Genomic DNA, 13,254 nt, shown 5'->3' with positions numbered 1-13,254 from the left:
TGCGAGGGACAAGTGGACGTTTCAAGGTTTAGATTTAAATGTGATGCAGAGTTCGTGGTCTTTAGAAGGGTTGGGATCCATTTCCTAAAGAAGCATGAAGAGATCAACGTAATAGATGAAGATCATACAGGTGATGAAGGAGGTGACTGTTGGCTAGATTTCATGGATGAAAAGAGGCATTCCTCAATTTCGGAATTAGAGAAGGACAATGAGAATCCAAAGGAAGATTTGGAATTAGAGAATGATGATGAGAATCCGAAGGAAAGATTTGGTAAGAGACATCATGATGATGAATATAATTGCAATATGGAACCCAATTGTTACCCTCAACAAAAGAGGCACCATTCCTCAACCATGGGCATTACAATAAGGGAATTAGAGAACAACGATGAAAATCCATAGGAAGATTTGGATTTAGAGCTTAAACTAATTGGGTTGTAATTAAAAGGTGCAATCTTCAATTTTCTTTGTTGTTTCGCATGCCTTCTTGAGATAGGGAGATGCATGAACTTGAGAAGATGGAATCCGGACTGAACCAAACATATCACTATCCATGCTACCAAACAATTTGTAGATCATACGAAGCTATCAGACTCGCATCAAATGCTAACGTAGAAGGTATCTCGTAATTTACGGTAATTTATTTCTTTTCAAATTAATGGGTCTATTTTTGAGATTTTCTCCTTGTTTTGTGATTTTCTCGGTGTTTTTCTGATTTGCACCACTGCAATAGGAAGTGAAAATCTGTAAGTATTTTCTTAATTAGACAAGGGTCAAAGACGTAAATATCATAATTCATGAGTTATGGTCGGTCTTTTTATTTTTATATAGGGGTGGGAAATTTGGTACTTCTCCCATTTGAAGACCGAAAATTCTATTCATTATTTCTTACACCACGTACCACATGTAATTTTTTTTATTTATTATTTATTTCTTTCTAAATATATGGTGTATTAATGATTAGTAGAAGAATTCCTTTAAAGTAACAAGAATAAAACAAATAAAAAATTAAAAGAAAAATATAATGTGTGGTGTAGGAAAGGCCTTATGCCCTTTAGTCCATATGACCTTGACTAGCTTTGGTCTTGGTTAGAGAATAATTTTCTTTTAAAAGTTAGATTCACATACTTTACCGTCCATTCCAAATCACCACACCTACATTTTCTTTCGAAATGCTTCATGTACACTCAAGTAATTAATATTTAAACAGTACTCATGAATCTCTACACTGTAGAAGTATCATATATAGAAAATGTTTTCTATTGTTTCTAATTATTCAATTCATAATTATATAATTTAACAATAACTATATATTTGAAATTAATTACTTTTTCTTGGTGCCTAGATATGTTATATTGTTCGAGTATTTATAAGCTTTAAATCTTTAAATAATACTACCAAGAAAAGAAAAAAAATAGTCTGGTTTCTTTTAAGTTTTAAGTTTTATTTTATTTTTTATTATTATTTTTTTCTTCTGATAGGAAACAATGAATTGAACTTCATTACTGTTAAAACCTTGTTCTGTTATGCTAAACTCTTGTTTGGGATCGACCAGTGCATCAGTTTTTCAAGTGTTGGAGATGCTTCAGTTTCCCATCTCTACTATTGCTTTTGAGTTGGCATTCAGCTTTGGGGTCGTGTGTAAGATTCATTTCAAAACTCCTTGGCCCCAAAAACAGTTGAAGCTCTTATTTGCAGAGAAAATTGGTTGAAAGCTCCTTCCATTAATCATAACTCCCAAGAATTAATGGAAGATGTCGAAAGCTATAAGCTGAAAAATAGTAAGATTCATTTTGAAATATCATATATTTTCCTGTGGTTTCTTTAATAATTATATTTTTAAAATAGTATTTTTTCTTCATGTAGTGACAACTTTAAATAATAATGTTTTGAATTTAGATGGTTGAAAAATACGAGGTATTGTAACTTCTTGATCAATTGGGGTTTCTATTCATGATATATATTGAAATTCTAGCAATTTTCATTTTATGTGTTGAAAATATGTTTAACTTGGTTGTTGCAGGGATATGATTCAGTTCCAGCAGAGGTTCCTGACCCAAAAGCCAAAAGGGTTAGTTTAGCTTAAGAAGCCATAGCATAAGCAAGGCCATGTGTATGAATTGCTGCTTGGCTTTAATAATGTTGACAAAACTGGCCACCTTTTGGATCTTAGTTTGCAATCCAAAAGATTGCTTCATTTTAATCTATTCTCCTTGTTTCTATTTTTTTTTTTTTTTATGTTGACTGCTGCTATTTTGTGACATGATACATTTGAAAAGCATTAAAACTAATATTAAAGAAGATGAAAACATCTCACAATTCTTTTCCATTATAACCCTGATCATTGGGTTGAAGAAGAGGATGGAATATGGAAACCCTCCAAGGTACCTAATCCACATTTAAAGGACCAATATGGAAGTGCAAGGTATGACAATTAAGCTTAATTACTACATAAAAAGCTTGAAGCAGGCCCCGTTTGTTTACACAAATCCTCTCATCTCATCTCATCTAATTATTATAACTTTTCTAAACTTCCAAATATAATACAATAAACAATTCAATTTTTTTAAATAAAAAAAAATTATATTCTAACAATATTTTATTCAACTTTCATCTCATCTCATTTCATTTCATTTCATCTCATGTGTGTAAATAAACGAGGCTTATTATTCTCTGCAGTTTATGATAAAATTGCTCTGTTTTGACTTAACAGAAAATTAAGAACCCCAATTATACAGGGAAATAGAAGACTCCTTGGATTGATAATCCAGGTATTTTGAAGCATGCATATTTATTTAAATTCATCGGTTTCAGCCTGAAGAGACTGCAATTGAAGTAGTTTCCATTTATCACATTCGGATTATATATTTGATTAATGTTTTACTCGTTTTCAACATATATTCAGGATGGTATCATTCTTGGAGAACCAATGAAGGACCCATAATCACTGAAAAGAACTGTGAAAAGATTCATTATATGGCACCAAACATATATTGTTGTGGAGCAGGAACTACTGCCGATACAGAGGCAATAACGGGTACTTGTTAGGTATGAGTTTAAGGTGATCATGTTGCATTCTTTATCATCTTCTTTTAAGAATGGCTTATGCACTGTCTTGGTGTTTGCTTTCTTTCAACAAGGTCAGCTCACAACTGCAATTGCATCGCTACCATACTGGTCAAGAATCAAGGTTGTCACAGCACTCACCCTCATGAAGAATCACCTTTTCAAGTGAAGTTTCATTTGTTGCAGACCAAGAAATGAAAGTTGCATTTGAGTTGATGTTACTGGACGTCATCTGCATATATACTGTGAGCCTATTTTAAAGAATTAAATTGGAAAATATCATGTGTTTTTTTTGGCTTACATATTTGGTGGTGTGTCACTGCCTCTTGTAGAAACTAGAATTGTTTTCGTAATTTGATTAGGCTAAATGATTACTTTGGCTTGTTTATCATGTTTTGCAGGAGAAAGAATAACCAGATGTATCAAGTCATATCAGACCAAGTTTTGCAGAAACAATATTGTGGTTGCTTTTCTTTTATGTGTTTCAATATATATTATAAATTTGTTGGTTTTGGTTTATTGAAGATCTTTGCTTGTTTGTTTTTGGATTGGGGTAAGTTTCTTTCAAGAGTTGTGGATACTTTTTGGATATATTGAATACATTATATATGATTGTTCATGATGCATGCGTTTTAACTAAAATGACATTTTAGTAGGACATTTATTTTTACCATCTGCACAGAAATGATATGACCAAGACAATGGTGTCCAACATATCTTATATGTGTTCAACTGTGCGTCCAAAATATTGGATTTGCAACAAAAGTTAAGCTCTTGGAGTTGGAATTGTTTAAAATGGTCTCGAGGATATGCTTGGAATTGCAACACAACTCATGCACAAAAATAATTTGATAAAATAGTGATCAATCTTCTTCAATGTTTATACCTCTTCTCACAACCCTTTTTGTGGACTCCATGCGATATGCTTTCCAAGAATGGAAACCAAACTTTTCTATGGCTAAAAGATATGGATTCTCATTTGACTTTTTTTTTTTTAATTACAAAGAATGGAAACCTAATTTTTCTAGCATACCGATCTAGAATTTATTTTTTTTTTTAAAAAAAACCAAGCAAGATCAGAATTGCCATTTTTTGGACTTGCATTTGGGTCAGAAATTTGGGTACCGAAATATTTAATTCGTTCCAGTGCCTTAACCGAATCTGTATTCAAAACTTTGAGTAAATGCTTGATCATGTCATTGCTTGATGGAAATACGGTTTGTTTCACATCTCCCCCAGCTTTCCAAGCACCTGGTTGGTATATTATTTATCACAGCACATTGACCAGGCATTAGCTTGTTGCTCTTATTATTATTTTTTTTTATATTGTTTGGTTTTTCTCTGCATGAACTTTTATGAATAAGGATAATATTTTTGTTTATTCCTAGGCTTTAGGTTTTTTATGAGCTTGGTTTTAGGATTTTAGTTTGTAACCTTCAAACTCTTTCTTGTAAAAGGTATTCATTCTTCTGTCATAAATGAGGATATATTAATAAAATTCAGTTACCGTCCTTTTTTTTTAAAAGTAGATCTAATATATTATACAAAGCAATGTCAGTTTGTGGACTTACTTTTATGAAATCTATTTATAGATGTAGCACATCTCGTATGTTTAACTCTAGAAACCTTATAACTATCTACTTTAAAATGAGTCTCCTCTCCAATTTATGCCTCCGACAGTTTAATCTGCCAATCTACTAACAAAAAACAGAGTATCTAAGCACATATAGAGCATTTCAAAACATTTTATTCGAGCAATACCAATTACGCAAGATATCATTAGATTTTCCTTCAAGTTCTTTTACCATTGTTAGCATCACAAATTCAACAAAATATTACTCCAAGTTATTAAGTACGTGTCTTGCACATTTTTGCCACACTAATATTAATTAAAAAAAATATGTTCAATTAGAAATTATAATAAAGTCTTATTGCAGCTTTTAGACATCTTAATAGCCCAATGTGTAAGATGGGAGGTCAGGTCATACATGTCTACAGAATTAGTCAAGACATCTTAATAGCCCAATGGTATCATCCTTGGAGCAGATACAAGAACTATTGAAGGACCCATAATCACTGATAAGAACTGTGAAAAGATTCATTATATGGCACCAAACATATATTGTTGTGGAGCATGAAGTACTGCTGCCGATACAGAGGCATGCAGTAACAGGTATTTATTATGCCTGAGTTTAATGCGATGGTGTTGCATTCTTTATCATCTTCTTTTAACAAGTGTTTGGCAGGGTACTCATCTGCTTAAAGAGGGCCTCATTTGGAGAGTTGGAGATGGAAAAAGAATTTCTATTTGGCAGGATAAATGGCTCCCAAATTTAGGCTATCACAAAGTACAATCACCTGTGAATACTCTATCTGTAGAGGCACGAATTGCTGAGCTTATTGACACATCTGAGGGTTGGTGGAAACAAGACCTGCTGCAACGCATTTTTAACAATGATGACCTGACTCATATATTGCAGGTACCTGTGAATCCTAATGGGAGTTTTGATCAGTTAATATGATGTGGTACTTCAAATGGACAGTTTACAGTCTAGAGTGCATACCATTTAAGTATGCAACTTCAGATGAGCAGTAAAGGTGAATCCTCAAAAAATTATGAATGTCAACATATATGGAAGAAAATCTGGCACTTGCCTGTATCCCCTAAAGTGAGAGTTTTTATGTGGCGTGCATGTATGGATGCTCTCCCTACAAAATTAAATCTATGCAAAAGAAGGATGGCTGCTGACTCTTTATGTCCAATTTGTTTGCAAGAAGAGGAAACTCCTAGTCATGTTATCTGATCTTGCCCTGCAGCACAAGATGTTTGGTTTCTTGGGGAGAAGATGTTACAAAAGGCCTCTATTACAACTACAGCTTTTGATGTTATTTTTTCCCAGTTGATGGATCGGTTATCTCGACAGGATTTGTTTCGGTTCTCTTATTTGGCTAGATTCATATGGCTTAGAAGAAATGCCTTGATCAATGAAGGCTCTTTTCAACATCCTGTTACTCTATACAAGAATGCTCTCAAAGCATGTAGTGAGTATGAAGCTGCCATGGAGACTCTAAGGAAACCATTTATGAACACTCAATCTACCATTCTTCTTTGGGAAGCCCCCTGGAGTATTGGGTTAAGGTTAACTGGGATGTGGCAGTTAGATCTGATGACAACAGGATTGGTATTGGTGTTGTTGTAAGAGACAGCACTGGATCTGTTCTAGCCTCTATAATGAAACCCCTTATTTTCTGTGTGGAGCCATCAATAGCTGAAGCTCAAGGTCTTTTAGAAGCAACTCATTGCTGCAAGGATCTTGTTATTTTTTAAGGAGATTCAGCTAGAGTTGTTAATGCTATTTCACAAAGGGACTCATCTGCAGCAAATTTCTGTTGTTTCACAAATGAAATCAAGTTGTTGTTTTCTGTTTTTGAGTGGAAGATTAGACATGTTAAACGTGAAGCTAATGGGGTAGCACATATTCTAGCAAAAGAGGTTGTTTCTCTTGAAATAGAACTAATAGATTTTGTTTCTACCCCAAATTGTATTTCTGCTCATGTGTTGGTTGAAAGCCAGACTCCCTTCAAGCTAATAAATTTCTTTTTTCTTCTTTGGATAGAGCTTGATAAATACAAAATTTTCTTTCTGTATATTCTTAACAAAAATTCTTGATTTCAATAGAGATTGGAAAAGATGTAAGACAATAATGAACCGCATCTGTTGTGTCTACAAGAGAATAACATCAAGTCCAGGGTCGACTCCAACAAACTCGAGCATTTTTAACGATTGTTGTTCCTCAATCAGGTATCTGCAGGCACAATTAGTTTTTAAGTCTTCGATTGATCTGTACCCTATCAGAATCAGATATGATCTTCACAATAGATAATTAATTTTCTTGTTTGGAGAAGTTAGATCTAAGTGGGAGTGATGTTGTTAGCCTTCCTCCAAGCATCAAAAGATTTGCTGGGTTGCGGCATCTTTGTTTGAATAATTGCAAGCACCATGAAGAAATTCTGCATCTTCCATTGAGTATAGGAGAGGTAGAAGCTCGTGGATGCATGTCATTGGAAAGTTTTTCTGGACTATTTTTTGAAAACTATGTAAGGGATTTAAGTGATCAGCAAATAGGGATTGACTTGTCGGGATGCCGTAAGGCATAAGGTCCTTGGGAATATAGGGAATCCTTCATGGGATGAGGTATATCTCTTAATTTATACGTGTTTCTCATGTGTGACCTTGGTTTATAGCTTGTATAGCTGAAAATGTTTTATATACGTATGACAGGGAGATTCTTAGGAACAAAATTGGATAATACACCTTTATAAGAAGAGCATTGGCATTATATTTCCGGGAAAAAAGATTCCAAGCTGGTTCAGCCATTGCAAGGAGGCTAATGACAGTAACTCGTGGGAAATAGATATTATGGGCCCTGTATTTGAATGGCATAGAAGAAATTATTTTCTGTGTTAATGTTATTGGATCTAGAATTGTGATCAACCCAGAAATGGAGGAGATTGAAATTTGTATTAAAATCAAGGATAGATCATGGGGTCTCTTCTGGCTCCAGCATTTAAGATTTCATGATTTGAAAAACTCAGACCATGCATGGAGTCCATTTGGTAAAGAAGTATGAAGAAAATGCAAAAGATCATACACGAGCATCCGAAACTCAGCTTGCAAAGTTGACATCTTTGTTTATATATTTCCACAAATCGTTGTTATTTAAGTGGAGCTTTTTTCCTGTTGGCTGTTGGTGTTAGGGTCAGTTCAGTATATATATATATATATATATGAATCTATGATCCTTGGAGTCTTGTCTCAAAGTTTCTCACAGTTTTTTGGGTAAGCATGTTTTCAAGACATTTGACGTTGTTGCTTAATTTTGATGTAAGATTTCAATTTGTGTTAGCTCTAGTCATGCTTGTGGGGGTGCAAGAGCGATCAAAGCCATTAATACCCGAATCAATTAATCTCCACGCCCCCGAGTTGTTCTGAATAGCTCAATAAAAGATCTTTTTATGTTTCGCTTTTTTTCTTTTTTTTGAGAAATTTTAGTTATAATTCTCTGATATTTTTTTTTTTATGTATAGTTTATAACGTTAATTGACTTTATTTTTTTGAAATTAATATATTATTTTTTTCATTTCCATAATTTAAGCTTAATTTGTTTCATTTTCTCTGTGTTTCCATTATTTTAGCAAGTGGTAACAAAGGACGAACTTTATGATTGATTTTGTTGGGATACTTATAATGCCTGTCTTTCTAGGGAACAAACACAATTGAAGGGATATTGTTAGATTTCCTAGAGGTCATGACATGATATGCTTGAATTCCAAAGCATTTATGAAGATGAAGAAGTTTCGACTGTTTATAAATCATAACGCAAGAACCTATTTATCTATCTAATGAATTGAGAGTGCTTGATTGGCCTCAATATCCTTCGTCATCTTTGCCATATAATTTTCATGGAAAAAAGCTCACTATATTAAGAATGCTGATAGCCTCATCAAGGAGTTAGGCGGCCTAAACCCAAAGGTACTGTTATTATTTTCAATTTTTTTTTTCTTTAAAACTATGAAACAGAACTTGATTGAAGCTAATAGATTTCTTTTATTTAATTTGGACAGAACTTAACCCAAATTTAGAGACTTTGGATCTCGAAAACTGTGAGAATTTAGTTGAGATTCATGATTCCGTTGGATTCCTTGACAAGCTTGTGGTCTTTTTAGTTGGTGGATGCTGCAAGCTTAGGATTTTTCTAAAAAGATTCAAGTTGAGATCTCGAAAAAGATTTGAGTGTGAAATGGTATTTTTATATCATTTAAGATTTTCGCATAAAAGAGCTACATTCATCAATTGGGACCTTACTAAACTTAAAACCCTTTATGTAAGCAACTCTGGCATCCAAGATCTATCTTCATCAACTCTGATATAAAACAGCTACTTCATCAATTGGTAACCTTGCTCGAATTCAATATTTATCTGCAAGTGGCTGCAAAAACCTTGTGCATCTCCTATCTAGCATTAATCAGTTGCGAAGTCTATGTTCTTTCCATTTCACCTGTTGTTTCACAACCAATAAACTTGTAAAGGTGGAGGAGGATGGTACACACTACACAATCCATGCCATCTGTGTTGAGTTTAATCTTTGGAATTTTCTTGGAGATTGTTTTGATTTGTTTTGGTTTTTTGTTTTTTGCTTTGTGCGTTCAATTGTCGGTAGCAAAGACGGAGCTTGATCTTCTACAGCATTACAGGTTGGCATGAATTGAGAAAGAAAGGATTTCATTTGAAATGGCAATATATTTTTGCCCTTAGTTCAACCACCGTTCAATTTTTTAAAATTTCTACATAAAATATAATAAATAATTCAATTTTTTAATCTCAAAATATTAATATTATTATAAAATAATATTTTAATAATATTTTATTCAATTTTAACTTTTATTTCAATTCATCTAATCTCAATTAACTATTACGATCTGTAAGTATTTTGTTGACAAATTATTGCCATCTTACATATATAGGCATTTACGGTATTAAAGAAGCTTGAAAATTTCTTCACTTATTTTCTTCATTGGTTCTGATATTATATTTTATAGGAAGAAGTTGCAACTTTTTATTTTTATTTATATTTATATTTTTTGAAAGTAATTATTTTCTTTATTAATATGCATACACGACCTCATTCCTACCACAGGAAAAGATATTAATGTTTGATAGACATTCGATGCTTCTTATCCACGAATTAAAGCGTTAGGTGGCTTGAGATGTCCACAATCCAACTGAAACTTACCAAGAAGTTGCTCCGTTTCCTGTATCAGATCAATTGCATGCACTTTTTCAATGACATTCAGTTTACCCTCTTCCTCGTCGCTTCTTCTTCTTCCACTCTTAAACTGTTTACGATGTATTTTTGAGTTTTAGAGGAATAGATACTCGCAATACTTTTACTGCCTTTCTATACCCTGCTCTATGAGATAGGGGAATCAAACCTACATAGATGACAAAGATCTTGAAAGAGGAGAGATAATTTCACCCACAATTTTCAAGCTATTGAGGAGTCAATAATTTCTATCATTGTATTATCTTCAAACTATGTATCATCTGCATGGTGCTTGGAGGAGCTAACGAAGATCCTTGAGTGCAAGAAAACAAACAACAAATTATTTTACCCGTGTTTTACCATGTAATCCATCAGAAGTATGAATCAGAGCGAAAGTTTCGGAGAAGCATTGGCTAAACATCATGAGAGGTTCAAGGAGGACCGAAGGTCAGAGGTGGAAGGAAAGCCTACAAGAGGTTGCCGGTTTGGCTGGAGAACATTTAGAAGACGGGTACTTCGATCTTTAATTTATTATTAATTCATAATAGAATTTTTCTTCAGCGAAATTGTTTATTTAAAAAATTATCATTTGTTCTTCGAGCATGTGAGAAACGTATAGTTTGGAATGACATGTCAATTTTTTAACTTAGGTCTCGTTCACTTTCATAAAAATTTTCATCTCATCTAATCATTACAATTTTTTTAAATTCTTGTACAAAATATAATAAATAATTTAACTTTTTCAAATCTCAAAGTAATATTAAAAAATATATATTTTAATAATATTTATTAAATTTTTAATTTTTATCTCAATTCATCTCATCTTATCTATAAAAATAAATAAAGTATTACCGTTTAAAAAAGCATGTGCTGTCACATGCGCACTATAACGCTTTTCATTTTTATAGATCTATCGGAGGAATTTTCCTCCTATCCAATTTGAAGAAAACCTCGATAAAAATCCAATGAATGCATACATCTAATCCTATTTTCGTTATCGCCTCTCGTTTAATATCAACGAGACATGGGCCATATAAACATAGTGGACTTTACTTGGTCTTGCCCACCTTATACCAATAATATTTGGACTAGCAATCAATTCCCTGCATCAAAGATTAAAGTAAGACTTAGATGAAAATATAAAAATAATGAGTGCTATTAGTGTGCCGTCTAGTTTTGATCATTAGGCATGTCCACTATTGTAAATTTTACAAATATTAACTAATTGTCAAACTGCATAAGTGCATGTCATATGCCAGGCTCATAATAGATTAGATTTACAACTTAAGTTTTTCGTTTCTCGAATGGAAGCTCCAAATCCATTATTTTCTAGCATCCATATTTAGGAGAAGTGCACCAATTAATTAATAGAAACTTTAAATGTAAAACCCTACAAATAAACAAGAACATTCATAAACCCCAAATCTTCAACGTAGCGTTTCCTATCTAGCTAATTATTAAGTAGAGTACTATAAAAGAAAAGCACAATTATCCATCGGCTACCAAAGGCGCCATAGACTCTCCATGAATCAACCGGCCTTCCTTGTTTGTTGTCCTTGCATTGGTTTGATTCATGCTTTGGGTAGGTTTTGTATCTCTACATATCTTGTGCTACATTGGTTATGGTAATTTGTGCTACGCTGATCTTTTTTTGCAAGATTTCTTATACTGCTATGACAATTGTATTTGATTTTATAGTTCTTTAATTTTGTGGTACTAGTCGTGACCATTGTAATTTAAGTTATATTTAAGTACTGAGGTGATTTTAGATTATCTATGAATAGTAGTGAAAATTAATGATAAAATCTTGAATAATAGTGAAAAAAATAATAAAAATATTGAATAATAGTTAATAGCAGTGAAAAGTAGTAAAAAAATATTGATAAAATATAAGATCACTCCACTATCCAAACATAGCCTTAGAGTTGCAAATTGTAGCGAAACTTGCTTTTCCTAGTGGCCCATTGGTGTGATCTAGTTGTTTTCATTTTTATTGGTTTCATACTAATTTATTGGTATTGAGTAAGCAAATCTATTAAAAAAAAAAAAAAAAAAAGAGAGAGAGAGAAACCTTGTAACTAGACCTTGTGGAAGATCTTCTACATCAGCTACTATAACAATTTATATATTAGTCATGATTTTTCTAAACTTATTTTGTAATTGTAATGGGTGATATATATGATAGTTAATGTGTTGACACACCGACTTATAAATAATGAAACTCTATATCTTTTTATGTGAAAAATGTGACTTATTGAATGTTCTTTTTCCTTGTATTGGCAGGAATGAATATGAATTTATGCATAAAATCATTGAATGGGTGGACTCTACAATATTTAAATCTACATACCAGTTAGACATTGCTGAGTATCCAATTGGACTGGAGTCTCGTCTAAATAACTTGAATACTAATTTAGAAATTGGAAGGAATGACATTACTCTCATGATAGGGATTTATGGAACTGGTGGAATTGGTAAAACAACTCTCGCCAAAGCAGTCTTTAACTCAATTGGACATCAATTTGAAGCTAGATGTTTTCTAGCAAATGTTATAGTGATTTCGAGTCGAGAGGACGGTTTGGTCAAACTGCAAGAGAAACTTCTTTATGAGCTCTTAGGAAACTTTGGAAGTTTTAATATTGGCGGTGTTGGAGGTTCTAATGTTATAAAGCATAGGCTTTGCTCTAAAAGGGTACTTATAATTCTTGATGATGTGAATGAGTTACGCCAATTAAAAGAAATAACTGGAAATCGTAATTGGTTCGGCCCAGGAAGTAGAATAGTAATAACAACAAGAGATCAACATCTATTAACTTATCATCAAGTTGATTCAACGTACGAAGTGCATGGATTGGACCACAACCAAGCTATTCAACTATTTAGTTGGCACGCATTTAAAAGAGAGAAGCCAATTGAAAGTCATGTAGAACTCACAACATGTATAATAGGTTATGCTAAGGGCCTTTCACTAGCTCTTATAGTACTTGGTTCAGATTTATGTGGTAGAAGTATACAAGATTGGAAAAGTGCATTGGATAAGTATGAAAGTAAGTCCTCACAAGGATATTTATGAAATTCTTAAAATAAGCTATGATGGGCTGGATGATAATGAAAAGGATATTTTTTCTTGACATTGCATGTTTCTTCAAGGGGAATTATGTTGAATATGTCACAAAAGTACTAGACAGTTGTCGTTTTTTCATCATCTATTGGCATTGCAAGGCTTAAAGATAAGTGTCTCATCAATATTAATCGTTATCAACGTGTGGAGATGCATGACTTATTGCAAAAAATGGGTAAAGAAATTGTTCGACAAGAATCGCCTAAAGAAGCTGGCAAGCGCAGTAGATTGTGGTTTCATGAA

General features: G+C 33.0%; 1 protein-coding gene and 2 long non-coding RNA genes across 3 annotated transcripts in view; all 3 read left to right on the top strand.

The window, feature by feature from the left end:
- The window catches only part of LOC121244099 (disease resistance protein RUN1-like), a 209,133-nt gene that overhangs the window by 6,251 nt on the left and 189,628 nt on the right, over positions 1-13,254 (top strand). The gene's annotated exons all lie outside the window — the stretch shown is intronic.
- Positions 1,270-2,581, top strand: LOC121244113. The gene is made up of 2 exons (XR_005936385.1): positions 1,270-1,917; positions 2,024-2,581. It is a non-coding gene; the product is annotated as an uncharacterized LOC121244113 (long non-coding RNA).
- Positions 2,808-7,375, top strand: LOC121244110. Its single transcript, XR_005936383.1, has 4 exons — positions 2,808-2,835; positions 2,968-3,037; positions 3,146-3,311; positions 7,349-7,375. It is a non-coding gene; the product is annotated as an uncharacterized LOC121244110 (long non-coding RNA).

This window comes from Juglans microcarpa x Juglans regia, chromosome 8S (genome assembly GCF_004785595.1).
Source record: "Juglans microcarpa x Juglans regia isolate MS1-56 chromosome 8S, Jm3101_v1.0, whole genome shotgun sequence".
In the NCBI taxonomy this organism is placed as follows: domain Eukaryota; kingdom Viridiplantae; phylum Streptophyta; class Magnoliopsida; order Fagales; family Juglandaceae; genus Juglans; species Juglans microcarpa x Juglans regia.
This window is presented reverse-complemented; position numbering and strand designations above follow the sequence as displayed.